Source organism: Triticum aestivum, chromosome 5D (genome assembly GCF_018294505.1).
Source record: "Triticum aestivum cultivar Chinese Spring chromosome 5D, IWGSC CS RefSeq v2.1, whole genome shotgun sequence".
Classification (NCBI taxonomy): Eukaryota; Viridiplantae; Streptophyta; class Magnoliopsida; order Poales; family Poaceae; genus Triticum; species Triticum aestivum.
In genome coordinates, this window is record NC_057808.1 from 405678341 (window position 1) to 405697858 (window position 19518).

A 19518-nucleotide genomic window follows, 5' to 3' on the forward strand; every position below is an offset into this window, starting at 1 on the left:
AATGCCATCGTTAAGTTAGATGTTTGCTCAGAAATGCCATTAGACATTGTTATTTTCACGTCAAACCCGTTGACCATGTTACATGACAAAAATAAGCCGATTCTCACAATGATAAGTTAATGGTGTCCAGCACAACACACCCCTCAAATAAAACTAAGCAACCTGGAATTCTTTGACAAAACTAAGCACCCTGAAATTCTTTGACAACTAAACTGCTGGCTATATGATGTTGGCCATATATATTGTACGTATATAATGTCAAGAAATGAGTGGTAGTACTATACCAACTAAAAGATGAAATGTACGAAATATAACGAGAAGAAACATAACATAGTTCTGCTGGGGGCTCAGCACAACACACCCCTCAAATAAAACTAAGCACACCAGAAATTAAACTAAGCAACTAATCTGGTAGACACTGCATTGGAACCACCATGAGCAATGACACTGCCACCTTACTCGGAGTCCTCGTCCATGTCCTCAACTTCGTCCTTGTCCCTCTTCCTCTTGGGCGATACTTCTTTGCTTGAACCGCACCCTTGGCTCTTGCTCTTCATCCAACCCTTGTAGATATGGAAACAAAGGTAGCCATCCATTGCAACATAGTGGATGTGGTCTATATCTAGTACATTCCACTGCCACGCATGATGATGAAACGTGTACGGAGGTTTCTCTAGTTTACCGTACGAAGGATGAACCATGGCTGCTGCCAGGGTCAGCATTGAAGGCTGAGAGGAGGACACCAGGCTTTCCTTCTGGAGATTGAAGGGGTGGCCTACAACGAGGCCTATCCGACCCAGGATTTCCTTGTCGTTCCAAAAGTCTACAGTAACGAATTTGACTCGGCCGCCCTTGAGGAACTTCTTAAATTCCTCGCACTCAACGTCGGCATGGCATATGTGGTAGACCAAGCATAAGTCATGCACGCAAACCTTGATCACGGCGGGCTTCTTCTTCTCTGCCTCCTTTAGTTTCTTCTCGCTTCCCAGGACTGTGGTGTACTCAACATCTAGCCCAGCGACCCACTCATCATTTTGAGTTTTCGAACATGCGTTTGAAGCGAGCAAGGCATTCTTTCACCGTCGCGGAAGAACGGGTGTAGATGACGTCGAACTCATCGCCGGTGATGGTTCTAACCTTGTACTCACCGCCGATCATGGAGATTTGGGACGCCATGGATTTGGGAGGAGGGTTAGGATTAGTGGAACTACCGTAATGTGAAAGGACGGGACGACTAGGAGCGGTTTATCAATTGTAAAAATGTCGAGTGGGGGGACGCGTGCGAATGGCAGGGTAGTGGCTTGCCTGGTGGATAAATGGATTCATGCACAGTACTATGGGGGCCCAATTAGATGTCATGTCTACTCGACGCCCAATTAAATAGCTTTCGATGTCATGTCAAGCGTCGGGAAAATTACAGGTGATACGAAGCTTTCCATTCTCCCATGATACGGGCTTTCGAGAGCCCTTGGATCTGAGATCGAACGGTTGCATGGCATGGTTCTAGACCTATGGGTGAATATCCTATCCTGGAGGGTTATTCTGCAAATTTTTAGCAACTTACCATGCAACCGTTCGATCTCAGATCCAAGGGTTGCCAGCAGCCCGTATCATGGTCGCGCCTACCACGACCGTCGCCTCGCTCGCGCGGTCGCGCCCTTAGAGATTTAACACGGTCCGTTAGGCTATCTGATGTTGGCATGTCATACATAGTCATCACTTAGTCACTCATACAACAAGGTTAGCTATAAGGATGGCTATAAGAGTATTTTTTGTTTACTTCTCTCTATCTCTTTCTTCGTAGTATTTATTGTATTTGCCAAGGAGTGACCTCTTCCAATGAAATGGTGCTTAGATGAGGTGCTATGGGCATTAAATGGCTTAGCAACTCAAGTCCCCAATGCATAGGTGCTTAGTTTTTTGTTGCTAAGTTTGCTTCATCTAGGTACACGCGCTTATCATTGTTTCTTCCCGAGGTCACCAAACTAGTCTCTCTCTTCTTAATTAACTTGCCACATCAGACTTTATGCCTATGTGGCAGGCTTAGCACCTGTAGGATCAAGTACAATAGTGGGCTATAAGCCCGCTTTGCATGACATTTTTGCATATGTGGGGGAAAGAGGCAAGGAAAAAGTGGAGGAGTGGGCTCTCAAGCAAGAGCCAGCCTCTACATGCTGGAGCATCGGGAGAGGCACCTGTATGGAGGTGGTCAGGAATCGGGAGACTCACGCCGGTCGTAGCGCCGCAGTTAAAATGATAATGGCAAGTCAAATCACCGGACCCCACCTGTCCAGAAGTAACTCACTGTCAAATCACACAGCCCTACGTTTGCAGCAGCCCACTCCCTCATCTTCTCGCATCTCTGTCGAACCGACTAGGCGGAACTGCCCCGCCTACCGCGCGGGAAAAGCCCCGCCCTCGACTTTTAAATAGTACAGTACACTAATTTTGTATCCATGGATTGCGCCATGGAGCAAAGCCTCAAGAAAACGGCGATACACATGTATGGAGTATACAGCACGCCCGTCGCGTTCGCGTCGCACCCCAGACGGTCGGTCGGTCTGGCACGCCGCTCTCCGAATGGAACACGCGTCATATTGCGTTTGCACACACATGTGGGACCGCAATTGAGAACCGACCATAGGCACACTCCCCGGCCCCGCAAGTCGGGTGAGTTGATAGAAGAGAGAAACGAGCGATAGTACTGCTAGAGAAGTGTTGTAGGAGTGCATACGTTGGTACCTGGACGATCCCTGCAAGACATGGAAGATCAGTTCGTCCATGCATGTGACCAGACTCCAGCAGACACACCTGGATTGGCTATCGTCTACATATCATGCAGGCTGTGTTGTACACGGCTGTAGTTCTGGTGAGAAATCTAAAAAAAGGTTTCTTGTCATCTCGCAAAATTAGGTGTCATGTGCTTCGGATCACTGCCAGGGTTAAACAACGACAACTGAGTTGGGCTAGTCATTGGGGGCACATGCACGAAGACTACTCGGCTGCCATCTAGGTCAAGCCGGCTATGTTAATTAGGACATCTATCGACGGACCCCTTTTATATGAGTTAATCTTTAATTTGAGCTTTGATCATCGTCTAGTTTGTCCGTCGGGATTCATCTTGTCTCCTTTGGGCAGTGAGGTTATGATTTCTTGTCATGTGGCATTTTTTCGTGTTATATGTTATAATCCGGTGCTTCAGATCAAAATGACGACAACTGTGCCTCCGGGGCACGTGCATGAAGACTTCTCGACAGTAATTGCCGAGGTCAAGCCGGCTCCGGCCGGTAGACAAAAGAAAACTAGTACTCCACTATATAGGCAGGAGCCTCCGCGCTTGCTTGCTAGTGTTGCTCTCTTCACACTGTCTCGTCCTCTCCAGATCTAAACACGACAGCGGTGGCCACACTCTCTCTCTACTCACTGCTGGTCACAGATCCAGCCGGATCCTCTCCGCCGGGGAAGGTGAGAAGGTGCAACGTTCACGCGGTCGTCCTCGGCGACGGCTCTTACCCACTGCTGGCGTGTCCCGATCAGCGTGCCTTGCCGTTCTCTCCCAGGCATCCCTGGCGAGGGAGGGCCTCCCACCCCTTCTTCCTTGCTGCCGTAGTGTGGGAAGATCCAGCCTCCCGTCGCCCACCTAGCGACATCCCGACGACCCTCAGGTATAACTTCCTTCGAAACCGGCCTTGCTCTACTTCCCAAGCTCCTAACGTCGCTGCATTTGTATCTTTTACTATTTCTCAGGCCCCCTCGTGTAGATAGGATCGGTCGGCTGTTCAAAAACCACCTAATTTTTTTACTGTTAAGAGGTAAAACTAGTTCATGCACTCGAATCTAGTAGTACTTGGTTCAAACAAGGAAGAAAGGGGGTGGGGGATGGGGGAAGATTTGTTACCTGAATCTAGGACTTGGTCGAAAGAGGAAATAATGGGGGCGAAAAGTAGTAGAGACTGGCTATCCAACTAGTCTCTAGGTCTAGTAGGGAAATAAAGGGAATGCAGTACACACTCAATATAAACCCGATCTATTGGTTGAAAAAGGAAAGAAAGTGGGGACTGGGGGACAAGTCAACAGAGTAAGTCCAGCACTAGATTTGCTAGCCTCACACAGTATAAGGTGGCTATATACCGAACAAAAATGGGACCAACCCAGATATCCTCTTCTGATGTTTGTTGCCCCGAGCCGCTCTTCTGTAATGCCACTGGTAAAATGTAGCAGCCGCACTGTTAAAAGTAAGGACACATTAAACCAATGTTGTTTTCAATGTAATGCCTCCAGTAATATGAATCAATGGCACTTTTTTTCATGTCCTGCTAAATTTCCCATTAAGATAAGTTGCTTCTTTTCCTTAGAGATGCAACTGTCCTGGTCCGCCTACTCTCCAGGAGCTTCACGACCAACCTTGATGTTGCTCAATTTTATTGCAACTAATGAAGAAGAAGCTCTGTGGGTTTCGTTTTCTGATGGAAATGGAACCGGGGCTGGAGCCCTTTTCTTAAAAAAAAGAAGAAGCTGCTAGCTCATGGGACATTGCTTCATTTTAGGTGAATTGCACCAAAAGGTCCCATGAATTGAATCATCCATGTTGGTGACTGGTGTCATCCCTTCTACGATGGCGTTGACTGCAAATATGGTTCCCATCACGAGGTATGTTCCTTTTTGGTATGACCATTTGCCAAAGATCCTGCATGTTGATCCTGCTCTTGTGCTACTATTTTGGCACTGCCATGATAAAGCAGTAATGTTATTTTTTTGCACCTTAATCTAGTGGCACTATTAATTTGAGGCAATGTTTTGGCACCGCTAGTGCCACTGTTTTTTATATATCGAAAGAGGGAGTTCCCTCCGATTTCATTAAAGAAACCCAACCATAGAGAACCATTATCCGACAACATCTCAGTGTAAACGGGCAGTTATGCAACAACTACTAGAACGGACTGAGTACTAGCAGGAGACAAGTTCGCCACATAAGCTAGGCAGGTAGGGGGACGCAGCACCAGCTCGACCAAGTTTGGATTACAACCCAAATGCCACCACAGAAACATCAGGGGGAAGATAGGGACTGAAAGAGCCAGCTTCAGCATCCCAGTCTAAGCACCCCCGGCCTTCATCCTTGCGACGCACGGTACACCTCGTTTGCCACCTGCTCGACCCTAGTGTCACTGATAAAATGAAGTAATAATACAGTTAAAATAGAACGAGTGTCCTCTCTATCATTTCATTTCCAATGTAGATAAAGAAAGTGCTTCTCTTTGTTAATGTATGTTTCATCAACTAGTCCCATTGTTAATGTTTAAGCGTTTCTGCAAACCGGGGTGCTTAATTTTAGTTGATCTGCACAAAAAAAGAGATTTGAATCTCTCAAGGCCCCTCCTTGTACTACCGCTGTACACTGATGTTCATCACTGGCAGAAGGTGTATCGGGGAGACTTGGGTCGATTTCCAGTACGATGTAATATTTTCTTCTGTTTATTAGTGTATGTTTCATCAACTAGTGCCACTATAATGTAATCACGCCTTTTCATTATCTGTGCAAATAAGGTTATTCAGCTGCATTTTGGTGGAACTGCACAAATGTACAGATGGAACCGGCATATATGCAGAGTGCGAGGTGCCAAGTAAAAATTACCGACACCAACCCTGCTCCACCTAAACATTGGCATCCACCACCATCAGTGGGATGTGTGGCACTGACTGTGGACGGATCTTTCTCGGCAGCAAATCCTCTAACCAAATACTAGTAGCTTAGACTTAAAAATAATACTAATAGCTTATATTGGCAGTTTTCTAGGGGTGTACTCTTTTCTGAAAGAAGCACCAATCTATTTTTGTTTATTTGTACACAGTGTCACAACTTTGACCCAAAGGTCCAGAGCTATTTTAGGGTGATTGGCGTAGTACTTGGAGACTGATTGCAAGCATGTTTTTTATTAGTTGTCACACTGATTGTAAGCATGAGCAGATGTAAGTTTAGGTTAGTGCGAAGCTTAGCTTTAACCCTACCGACGCCGTTGAAACGAGGCGAGCGCCGAGGGAACCGTGGAGAACGGCGGGGAAGCGACGTCGCGCCATCCGGCCTCCTCTTGTGGTGGGAGAACGAATACTCCCGTGGCTCCGGCTGGCTCTGCACCCTCATGAACGGCACACCGTACTCGATCGATTCGTTATCCTCTGGGTGCTCGACCTTCGACCTGTACGCCCACCACCTCTGCTTGACTTTCGCCTCGGGCGAATCTGTCTGCTCCATCGCCCAGAGGAGATACTCGATGAACTCGAAGGACTGCGGCGTGACTGCTGCTGAGGAGTACATCGCCGCCCTCATCGCCGTCGTCTCGCTCTTTCGCATACATTGCCACATGGCCCTCACCGTCCTTGAAATCTCCCACTCATTGTCAAACCAAGTAAGGATCTCCTTCAACCTGGCTAACTTTGCCTGGTCGCCACTGGTGATCTGCCTGATTCGCTGCTGCATCCCCTCCATAGATGTCCTTCTGAGTGGTCCGGTGCTAGCTTTGGAAGATGGGAGGAGAGACTATGGTCCTGCAATAGAGAAGAGGAAGAGGCGAGACGGTGGTTTTGGAATGGAGATGATGGAGAGGAGAGAGGGTGGTTTTCAAATGGAGAAGAGGGAGAGGCGAGACGGTGGTTTTGGAATGGAGATGATGGAGAGGAGAGGTTCCCCTGCCTTTCGGTCTCTGACAGGTGGGCCCCGCGCTTGGTGGGACCCATGTGTCAGTGTCTCAATGGCAGGATGGGCTACGTCAGGGGATCCTCGTCCGAGGAGAGAGGAGGTGGTTTTGCAATGGAGAAGAGGGAGAGACGAGACAGTGGTTTTGGAATGGAGATGATGGAGAGGAGAGGAGGTGGTTTTGCAATGGAGAAGAGGGAGAGGAGCGTGCGACAGCGATTTAGGATTGGACGAGAGGGTCGGCGTGCTGTGACTGGATCAAAATCAAAATCAATTTACCCTTCAATTAATAAATCGACCCCACATTAACTAGTCTCCCTTTTATTCTGGGTCATAATTGACCATGATTTTCACAAATAAAATATATGTTATACGTTGCAAAAATAATATAATTTGAAAGTACATTCAGATACGAACCAAACGATACAATTTTTCGTGACATGCATTCACATTTTGCTTGTCAAATACAGTATGTGGTCAAACTTACACCCAAAATACGCAAAACAAAAAAATACTTCCAAGACCAGCGCCGCTCTCCGCTCTTCTCCTCTTAAACCACCGCCGCTCCTCTCCTGTTTGAAAGTGCGTTATATCGACTAGAGGGGGGGGGGGGTGAATAGGCGATTTTTATGAATTCTTCACTGAGGAATTTGCTGGTGAGGAAATTCCTTAGCGAAGAACTACTTGCAGCGGAATAAGTACTCAAAAGTAAACATAACAGAACAAAAGCATGGTCATCATGACGAAATGAAGACAAGCATAGAGTACAGAAAGCGTAATCACAGGATAAAACAGGATGAAGACAAGCAGACTGAAGAAATTGAACTGAGGAAATTGAGAAAGTCTTCAGTCAAAGTCTTCAAACAGATATGAACAAGCTCACAACAACAGAAATGAGGAAATGAAAGAGTTGAGGAAATAGAACCAGTAAGCTTGGTGAAGACAATGATTTGGTAGACCAGTTCCAACTGTTGTCTCAGTTGTACATCTGGTTGGAGCGGCTAGGTATTCAAACCTGAGGACACACAGTCCCGGACACATAGTCCTCACCGTAATCTCCTTGAGCTAAGGTCACACAGACCTCACCCAATCACTCGTGGTAAGTCTTCAGGCGACTTCCAAACCTTCACAAACTCGGTCAGTCGGCGATCCACAATTTCCTCTTGGATGCTCTAGACCATGACGCCTAACCGTCTGGAAGAAGCACAATCTTCAAAGGTAACAAGCGTCGGATCCACGCAGGATCAATCTCTTCAGTGATGCTCAATCACTTTGGGTTTGTAGGTGTTTGGGTTTGGGTTTTCCTCACTCAATGATTTTCGCTCAAAGTCCGCGGAGGATGGGATGCTCTCAAATGACAAGTGTCAGTTTCTCTCGGAGCAGCCAACCAGCTAGTGGTTGTAGGGGGCGGCTATTTATAGCCTAGGGAGCAGCCCGACATGAGAAGACATAAATGCCCTTCAACGATATGACCGTTAGGTGGGTAGATATTTTGGGACAACTGGAGCGTAGCACAGCAACGGTCGGAAATTTGAGGTTCAAAATCCTCAGGGCTATCATGTTCCTCACTGTGTTGGCAATCCGCACTCGCGAATTCCTAACTCCTCAGTTAGAACAAATTCCTCAGCGACCAGAAGAACTTCATCTCTGTCACTGAAGAAATTGACTGAACTGTATGAGATTTCCAATGGCTTCACTCGAAGGGATTGGTAGGTGTAGGATTTTGAGTTGAGCATCACTTGGAATTTTTTCCTTAGTATTTCCTCGAACCCCTTTAACAGTACAGTGTTTCCTATGTTTCAAGAAAGAGAAAATGAAACTACGAAAACAAAAGTCTTCACGCTTCATGTTCCTCGAATGAATGCCAAGTCTTCAAGGTCACACCAATTTATTCACTTTCAAAGTCTTTAGAAAGTCTTCAGAAATCCAAAGTCTTCAATCGAAGAACTTCATTTTTAGGGGTCGACTTTCTCTGTAAATATCAAACTCCTCATAGACTTATGGACCTATGTACACTCACAAACGCATCAGGCCCTTAACCTATAAGTCTTCAATACACCAAAATCACTAAGGGGTACTAGATGCACTTACAATCTCTCCCTTTTGGTGATTTTTGACAATATAGGTTAAGTTTTCAACGGGGATAAACATATGAAGTGGAAATACTGATATTGAGGAATTTGATTGCAAGATATAGAAGAACTCCCCCTGAAGATGTGCATAGTGAGGAATTTGCTTTTGAAGCAATGCACACTTGAAGAGTAGAATCATGGAGATCTCCCCCTATATCTTGTAATTCATACACGCATTTGACATATAATATGAAGAATTTGAAATGCATGATGAAATATGGTGACTGATGTAGTTCAGCATGCGTGCATTAACATTAACGAGGAATAAGCATGCAGTAGAACACAGCAAAAGTATCAGGCCACCATAGAGTTTAAGTTTACAACTCGATCCAGCAAAGTCATCAAAAGAACGAGAGTTGTAACTTAGCAAAAAAACGCCCATATAAGATAGACCCGCTTGAAGACTAACTCAAATTTCTCCCCCTTTGTCATCGAATGACCAAAAGGATTGAAAATGAGGACTAACGGCCCTGAAGAATATCATGATGATGAAGGAGCGCCAGCGTTGTTGGGGTCATTTGTTGTTGTAGGGCCTGCCGCAGTGTCGTCCAAGTCTTCATGCTCGTCGGTGTCGCGCGATGAAGAATATGAGCTGGCCACCAAGGAAGGAACCTTGACCTTCTTGTATTTCTTCGGTGGAGGTCCTGACGAGTCAAAATCTTCCTTGAGACCATTTGCTTCAGATCTTTTTTACCATATACATGTGACAGAATAGCCCAGGTGCGACCGAAGACTTCATGGAGGTAGTAATGGTTTTTCTTCACTGCATTATGTGTAGCAGTCATGTTGTGAAGAATAGAACCAAACTGACGCTTAACCCATTTATGGTCTCGATCCACCTTCTGGTGAAGACTAAGAAGCAGCTCACGGTCAGTCATCACTCTTGGAGCAGTGGCTTGAGGATTTGGCTTGGATGCATTGGCAGCAGAATCATGAGTGACAGAGTCATCATTGGTGGAATAAGATCTTGCTTTATGAAACTGACCATCCAATGGACGAATGCCTTCATCAATAACAGTTGGTGCCTTGCCCTTTTCATCAGCGGAGGAATAGGTCCGCTTGAGGACTTCAATCGGGGGCAAGTAGCTGAGGTGATTTTGAAAAGCAACCTTGTAGTTGAGTGAAGACCTTGTTCTGAGGAATCTCATAATCCAAGGAGCATAAGGCTTTAGCTCAAACGGAGAGAGTGCGACATTGGCCAGAGTCCTCATGAAGAAATCATGATAGTTGACAGGGATGCCATGCATGATGTTGAATAGCAGATTCTTCATGATGCCAACGACTTCTTCATCATTCTAGTCATGGCCTTTGATGGGACTCATAGTCTTTGTCAGAATGCGATAGACTGTTCTTGGCACATAGAGCAATTCCCTCACGAGGAATTTGGTCCTTGGGGCTTGACCGGGCTTCAGAGGCTTCATAAGAACTTGCATATAATGGGCAATCAGCTCAGGCTCTTGGTACATGCAATGAGCTCCTTCAGGTGGAGGACTAATGGGCAGGGCGTGAAGTAATTCAGAGGCCGGTGCCTTATAGTGAGTGTTTTCGGTCATCCAGTCCAAAACCCAGGAGTTCACATCGTCAGCATCTCCTGTGATGTGCAGCGTTGCGTAGAATTGAAGAATGAGCTCTTCATTCCAATCAACTATGTCTGTGCAAAAGTTGAGGAGGCCTGCATCATGAAGCACACTGAGGACAGGTGAGAAGCATGGCAGTGATTCCATATCCACATGAGGAATATGCTCGTGGTCGAAGACTTTGTCCTTGTTGAAGAGCAGTGAAGAATAGAAGTTGGCCTGGCTGGCGGTCCAGAAGCGCTTCCTTCTAAGACGAGCAGAATCATAGGGATTATAGTCAGTGAAGAACACGTGCTCGCCGAAGAAGTCATCAACCTTGAATTTCTGCTTCTTTGAGAATGGATCCTTTGGCTTGGGCTGAGGAGTGTCAGCCAATTGCATTATCACCTCAGGAATCGCAATCTCAGGTTCCACGGGCTGAGGAATTTCAGCTGCTTCTTCAGTGACAGCCTGGGTCTTCAATTCTTCATTTACATTTTCATCAGCACTAGTGGCTGGAATTTCTTCATGGACAGATGGGGTTGCATGAGGTTCTTCAGATCCCATTTGTACTTCAGTAGCAACAGGGGACTGAGGAATTTGTTGAAGTGGTGTGAACAGAGGAGAGTTGGGGCGCTGACTTTCCCAAAAGTCATCATTCATCACTAGACTAGTGCTTCCAATGTCCACATCTTCTTCTTCTTCCAATTCTTCAACGCTGGCCTCTTCAGTAGTGAACTGAGGCATGGGCGAGGAGACAATTGGTGTTGAAGGGATTGCATCCACTTCAATTTCTTCATCCAACTGCTCTAACGAAGCAGCAGAAGGAATGTCGTCATCGGATTCACTTGGAATCACATAATCTTCATCAAAAGGAACAAGGTCCTTTGGTGGCATGGATGAGACTGGAATAGCGTCAATTGGGTTTGCAAAAGAGCTGGTCAAAGGCTTCATCTTCTTCGGAGCTGAAGAATCTGATGAAGTTGATGCCTTCCTTTTCTTCACAGCTGCACGCTCTGCGGCCTTGGTCTTCTTCACATCTGATGCAGATGGAAGGATCGGAGTTGGTGTAGGCGCAGAAGGAGCAGAGGAATTAGGTTGAATTTCTTCAGGCACAACTGATGCAGTTGCCCTAACTTCTTCATTTTCTTCAGGCACAACCATTGAAGCTTCAGTTGTCCTGACATTTTCTTCAGGCGCACCACTAGTGGATGCCCTGGCAATTTCTTCAGCGGCTGGAATGAAGTCATCAGCCCTGGTACTCTCATTTTCTTCAGCAGCCTGATTTTCATCAGCGGTGCTGGCATGTTCTTCTGTAGGCTGTGCATATGCTTCAGCCTGAGGAATTTCTTGTTGCGTTGGGGCTGCAACATTAGAGGTGAACTTTTCAGTCAACTTCACAAACCTGACTTTGGCTCCAAGCCAGCCAGCACGGTATGCGTCAAATTCATCATTAAGTTTCTTGATCTCTGATTGAATTGTGACAAGTTCTTCAGTTGCCATAGAGACAACGTTTTTCTTCAGGAAGCGCTCTTTCTTGTACTGCGCTTTCTTGATTTGCCTGGCCTTTTCAAATTTCCATTTCTCTTCTTGAATGAAGGCAGTCAGCATATGACTTTGGCCAGGTGTCAGCTTGAAATCAGGCATAGGAGTGTTAGGGTCCTTGTGCCAGAGATCAATGTAGTCAAGGATCAATTTTGGATCCAAAAGCAGAGGCACATTTGTGCCTTTGGCTCTAGCGGCCCTGAGTTGCCTGTCTCTGATGATTTCTGCAAGTTCTTCATCATTTGTCTTCAGCAGAGAGGGGCCAGTTGAAGAATTTGGTGCAGTTGAGGAACTAGCAGAAGCTTCTGAGGCAATAGAGATGCCTGTCGTCCTTTGGCACATGGCAAGATGCACAGGTGCTGAGGACTTGGTCGGAGCAGCTGAGGATCTTGGCGGAGGAGCTGAGGACTTGGAAGGAGCTGGAGCAGCATGAGGAGTTGGCCGTGAGGGCTTTGAAGAATCAGGCCGTGAGGGCATTGCTGAGGAACATGGCCGTGATGGCATTGAAGATGAAGCACTTGGCTTGTGAGCAGGCTTCTTTGGCATGGCCTTCTTTGGCTTGCTTGCAGAGGCCTCGGCAGTGGCAGCAGCAGCAACAGAGTCTTCATTGAATTTCCTCACTGCTTCTCTTGCTTGTCTGGCCAATTTGGCCTGGCGCTTGGCCCATTCATCAGGATAATCCTCACCATGCTTGAGGCTGGTAGGATCAGCTTCTTGGCCAGGTGCCAACGGAGGTCTTGGGCATGGAGGATTTAGAGCGAATTTCTTCATATATTTGGGAGTGACATATCTGTACTCCCTCCATTCCCGTGCCCATCTCCTCTCTATCCTTTGTATGCGCACCTTGTGCTAATTCTTGTCCTCCTTACCAAACTTGGCCTCATCAGGAGTGCAATAGTCCTTGTATATATCATCGGGGATCTCAAAAGCAGTATTGACCTCAGGCCTCTTTCCTCCCTTCTGTGGCTTCTTTCCATCAGCCATTTTCTTCAGCTGAGGAATTTGAACAATGGAATTCTCTGAAGATGTATGCAACTTTTCTTCGAGGAACGCTGCAAACAAGTTAGTTGATGAGAACCTAGTGATTCAGCAGCGGATATGAGTACCTGTGAACAGAGTATAGTTGCGAGGAATTTGGAGAGGTCATATGCGTTCTCAGAAGGTTTTTCAAAAAGAACAAGTTTGAGGAATTTGACCAGATGAGTCTTGAAGAATTTCACTAAGCATTCTTTATCTTCGGTTCCAGAGTTGTATAGATAAGAAATCCGCACAATTGAGGAATCTTGAAGAAAAATGTAGCTTAGAGAAACGAATCAAGAACAGATGATATGTGAGGTGTTTAGTGTGTGAAGAATTTGAAGAATAAACACCTTTGAAGATTTTGTAGAAAATAGTCGAATCAAAGAGGGTAGTAAAAGTAACTTTTAATTACCCTGGACGAAGAACACGACGAACTGAGAGGTGTAGATGTGAAGTTCGTCTGCTCAGATCTTCCACACCCTAAATCGGCCGAGGAAGACGGCTACGACGGCGGCGGAGTGAAGAAATCAGCAGCCGGCGCGAGTACGATGGCGACGAGGTCGAGGCAGTGAAGCTCTTCCTCACCGGCGACGATGAAGTAGCGGCGGAGCTAGGGTTTGCGAAGCTCGAGCGGGAGAGAGATCGAGCGGAGTGAAAGTGAAGTGAGGAAGGGGAGGGGTATATATAGCCGCGGTGAAAAACTGTTCGCCCGAAGAATTTGGACAAACGTGCCCCTGACCCTTCTCATTCGCTTGACATGTGTCACCCATGTACTGAGAAGTGGAGATCGTGTGAGATCGTGGGTGAATAGATAAGTATTTCGTGAAATGCAGAATGGTTTGAGTGGCAAAGCCGAAAATTTAGATAAGATAAGTTAGTTCCGTTCGCAAATTCTTCAGCTGACAAGGACACAGTGAAGATTTTGAACGAGTTTCAAATAGAATGCACATGAAGAATTTGTGAATAGATTGGGTTGAGTTTAGCATAGAGGGGGAAGGGTCCGATCACATTCACTTAGCAGAAAAAACAACTTGAAGAAATAGCAATAAGTGAATGCTGTAGAGGACATAAACTCATATATATATATAGCCAATGAAGAAAAACGACGGAATCAGTGAAGACAATGCAAAGTTGAAGAAAATGAACAATTGAGGAATTTCAAAACTGAGGAAAAACTCAAATTGAAGATTTTCAACTTTTGTGGTGGCGTGACCCACCGTATAAGAATGATGATTTCAGACACCGCGTACAATTGTCGTAGAGTTCTGAGAATCAAATTCTTCTTTAATTTCTTCACACTTTGAGTGTTATTCTTCATTGATTGAAGAAAAACGTTTCTTCATGTGTTGCACATCTAAGTCATCAATTTTGCATAAGTGTTAGGATGAGTGTCCTTTTCAAAGAACATTCGAAGATTCTAGGATATTTAGCTCACGTCGCAACTTGCTAAATCTCTTCTCATCCAAGGGCTTAGTGAAGATATCGGCTAGCTATTCTTCAGTCTTCACATGCTCAATAGAAATGTCGCCCTTCAACACATGATCACGAAGAAAATGATGACGAATCTGAATGTGCTTTGTCTTCGAGTGCTGAACTGGGTTGTGAGCAATCTTGATGGCACTCTCATTGTCACAGTAGAGAGGCGCATTCTTCACGTTGACGCCGTAGTCCTTGAGAGTTTGCTTCATCCATAGTAATTGAGCACAGCAAGAACCGGCAGCAATGTACTCAACTTCAGCAGTAGACAGTGATATGCAGTTCTGTTTCTTCGAGGACCAACAGACCAAAGATCGTCCGAGGAAATGGCATGTGCCAGATGTTGACTTGCGGTCCACACGATCACCAGCATAATCAGAGTCTGAATATCCAGTGAGATCAAAAGCCGAGCCCTTGGGGTACCATAATCCAAGTGTTGGTGTGTGAGCTAGATATCGAACAATATGCTTCACAGCCTTATGGTGTGATTCCTTCGGTCTAGCTTGAAATCGGGCACACATGCAAACACTAAGCATAATATCTAGCCTAGATGCACATAAGTACAATAAAGAACCAATTATGGAGCGGTATACCTTTTGATCAAAGTCAATACCATTTTCATCAGTGCATAGATGGCCATTTCTGGGCATAGGGATTTTGACGCCTTTGCAATCTTGCATGCCGAATCTCCTCAGTACATCCTTGAGGTATTTCTCCTGAGATATGAATATGCCATTGCGCTGTTGACGAATTTGAAGACCTAGAAAGAATTTCAACTCTCCCATCATAGACATTTGATATTCTTCACTCATCATATAGGCAAATTCATCACTGTAACGTTGGTCAGTACATCCAAAGATAATATCATCAACATATATTTGGCACACAAACAATTCACCATCATAAGATTTTGTGAAAAGAGTTGGGTCAAGTGAACCAGGTTTGAAGCCTTTCTTAATGAGGAATTCCTTCAAAGTATCATACCACGCCCGAGGGGCCTGCTTGAGGCCATAGAGAGCCTTATTGAGTCTGAGGACTTTGTCAGGATGCTTGGGATCTTCAAAACCTGGGGGTTGAGCAACATATACTTCTTCCTCAAGCTTACCATTGCGGAATGCACTTTTCACATCCATTTGATATAAAGTGATATCATGATGGTTAGCATAAGCAAGTAATATGCGAATAGCCTCAAGTCTGGCAACAGGTGCAAAAGTTTCATCGAAATCAATTCCTTCCACCTGTGTGTAGCCTTGAGTTACAAGCCGTGCCTTATTCCTCACCACAAGGCCATTTTCATCTTGCTTGTTGCGGTAGATCCACTTTGTGCCAATGATATTGTGCTTGCGTGGATCTGGACGTTTGACCAGTTCCCAGACGTTGTTGAGCTCGAACTGATGTAATTCTTCTTGCATAGCTTGAATCCACTCAGGCTCCAGAAATGCTTCATCTACCTTAGTGGGCTCTGTGATAGAGACAAAAGCAAAGTGCCCACAAAAGTTAGATAAATGTGAAGCTTTTGAGCGTGTGAGAGGACCTGGTGCTTCAATGTCATCGATGATTCTCTCAATTTGCACTTCGTTTGCAACGCGAGGATGAGCGGGTTGTCGTCGAGGAATTTGATCAGCATTTTCTTCAGGACCATTTTCCTCAGCACCATTTTCTTCAGGTGCATCAGCTCGACGTTCTTCATGTTCTGGAATGAATTCTTCAGCAGATTCTTCGGTAGGAATGACATCCTTAGTAGCCTTGAACTTGATAGATTCCTCAGGTGCTGGTTCATCTATCACAGAAGGTAGGTGCTCTCTTTGCGAGCCATCAATTTCATTGAACCGCACATCTACAGTTTCAACAACTTTGTGGTGCATGTTGTTGAAGACTCTGTAGGTGTGCGAGTCCTTTCCGTAACCAAGCATAAAACCCTCATGTGCTTTCGGTGCAAATTTAGAGTTGTGATGAGGATCTCTAATCCAACATTTAGCACCGAAGACTTTGAAATAACTCACATTGGGTTTCTTGAGGAGTTCATAGGCAGTCTTATTGAAAATTTGTGAAGATATACCCTGTTGGTGATGTGGCACGCAGTATCAATTGCCTCAATCCAGAAACGATGAGGCATCTTGTACTCATCAAGCATAGTGTGAGCCATCTCAACAGAGTCCTGTTCTTGCGCTCCACGACGCCATTCTGTTGAGGAGTATAAGTAGCAGATAACTCATGAGTAATACCAAGTCCATCAAGATAGTTATCAAGACCAGAATTCTTGAACTCAGTTCCATTGTCACTTCTGATGTGCTTGATCTTCACACCGAAGTTGGTTGAAGCCCTCAAGGAAAATCGTTTGAAGACTTCCTGCACCTCATGTTTATAAGTGATAATATGCACCCATGTGTAACGAGAGTAATCATCAACAATAACAAAGATATAGAGAGATGCATCATTTCTAACTGCAGAATAATGCACTACAAGAAATCTGTTAATACGTGACGGATCTAGTCCGTCACAGATTAGTGAAAAACTATCATGGGTGTCCATCCTTGACGGATTTGAAATCCGTCATGTATATCGCGTCGTAATTTGATATCGTACCAGTCATGACGGTTCTTGGCCGTCATGGATTTGCCCCAGGCCCAAGCCTTTGTGACGGAATACTCCGTCATGGACTAACGCCACGTAGGATTTTCAATTGACTAATTCGAATGATGTGGCTGCCTACGTGTATACTATTTTTCGTCACGAAATCCGTTATGGATTTAGGCAAAATTTAAAGGGCGGTTTAAATTTGCTTGAGCCCATTAGCCCATTTCTTTTGGCCAAAGTTTGACCCAGTATGTTTTTAACATAATGCGATACACAAATCCTAATGCCAATTTTGGCCCAACAAAAAATATTTGCATGGTGTGAAACATTACAAAGTTTATCACATCCATCTGTAAAAATCTACAACATAGCAGTTTCAAAAATCCTCTACAAAATGATAACATACAACATAGGTTGAGAAAATACATCACACAACAGAGGTATATATGAACCAATACAATCCATTTTACATCAACAGAACGCATAAACTATTTTTTTTGAGAAAGAATGACAGTGGGAGAGGCTCCCACTGACTTTGTATTACTCACAAGGGAACAATTACATATGTGTTACAAAGGGTTTTTTGGCCCCCCGGCCATGCAAGCTATCCACGGTCCTAGTGACCCAAATTTACAATGTAATTAGACAGGAAGGGATGAAGTTCCTCTCGGCAGTTATGTGTTAGCAGCTCCAAGAGATGCTTGAATCTAGCCAGCCATGCTCCATAAGAGTGCTGAATCCCTCTAAAGTGTTGATTGTTTCTCTCCATCCAAAGACTCCAAGCAGCCAAAAGAAAAATATCCATGAAAAGAGGTTGTCTCCAATTATCCCTACCCCCACGCAGAAGAGCCAGTCTGTTGTCATCTATCGGCCATGTCATTCCAACTACATCCCAGCAGCGTTGACTAAAGGGGCAATTGAAGAACAGATGTTCCACCGTTTCCTCTGGAGGGTTTTGACAGAACATGCATGCATAGTTGCCCCCCACAACAACAAAATGTCTGCGTTTGAGCATATTCCTGGTATTCAGACAATCAACTAGGAGTAGCCACCCAAACATCTTGAATTTGATCGGGCTTTTAGCTTTCCAGAGCCATCCAAACGCCTCATATGCTACAACCTGTTTGTAGCAGTGGTTATAGAACTTCTTGGACGAGAAATGCCCGAGCGTGCATTCCCAGACGTCACAGCGATCGGCAGCCATCCGATTTTGTGGCAACCCCTCCTGGATCTCTTTGATTTCCTCCCTCGCCTGGATCGAGAGAGGTAGACTAAAAATCGTGGCTGGGTCGGTTGCAGTAAGAACCTTAGCAATGGAGTCGTCCTCATTCAAGCAAAATGAAAAGGCTCGTGGGTATATGTCCATTATTGGGGAATCCTGAGTATTATCAAACCAAACATCTTTCCAGAACAAAGCACTAGAGCCATCCCCGGGGGTGACTTTAGTGATCCCTCGGAAGATCCCACTGAGTTGCATGACGTCCTTCCACTAGAAAGAGCCCACCGCCTCAGATGCATGTGGTATCCTGTTTCTGTAGTAGGCATCCCAAACAAGCTCCACCCAGGGAACATCTTCGTGATTATAGAATTTGAATAGATGTTTTAAGAGGAGGGCTGTATTCTGTGTTTTAATATCAATAACACCAAGGCCTCCGCAGCGTTTTGGGCGGCAGACAAGTTCCCAGGCCGCGAGAGAGTTATTCTTGACCCCATCGTCAGAGTTTTTAGCCCAGAGGCAATATCTACGCAACTTGTCTAGATGTTCAATCACCTTTGGGTGCATTTTGATTGTGCACATTGCATATATCAGCTTCGAAGTCACAACTGAATTGACCAAGGTCAGTTTAGCCCCGGATGACATCAGTGATAGCGCAGTGGATGTCTTCCGCTCAACTGCATGAACCAGCGGCATAAGATCAAGGACACTAGGCCTCGTCGTGCCCATTGGCAGGCCGAGGTATGTGAAGGGCATGGAACCAACAGAGCAACCAAAAACCCCAGCTAGTTCACAAGCACGGCGGTGATCAATGTTAAGGGGTATAAGAGTTGATTTCTGAAAATTGATCTTCAGCCCAATGGAAGTAGCATAATCTTCTAGGATAGCTTTCATACGGGCAGCCTGCATGGGACATGCCTGCATAACTAAAATCGTGTCGTTAGCGTATTGGACAATAGGGAAGTCACCCTCCCTATCACGAGGGAGAGGAAGATCAATCAGTCCTCGAGTAAAAGCATCGTTAACTGCTGCTTGGAGGAGATCAGCCGCAAGGACAAAGATCAACGGTGAGAGAGGGTCCCCCTGGCGCACTCCACACTTATAGTTGAATTTTCGACCAGGGACTCCATTAAGGAGTACAGAAGAAACCCCCGAGCCAAAGATCGTTTTCATCCATCCAAGTCATTTGTCATCAAAACCCATGTGCTTCATAATTGCCATCATGGGGGCGTGCCCAATAGTGTCAAACGCCTTGGCAAAGTCTAATTTGAGGAGGATGTTTTCCCTCGCTGAAGTATGGCATTG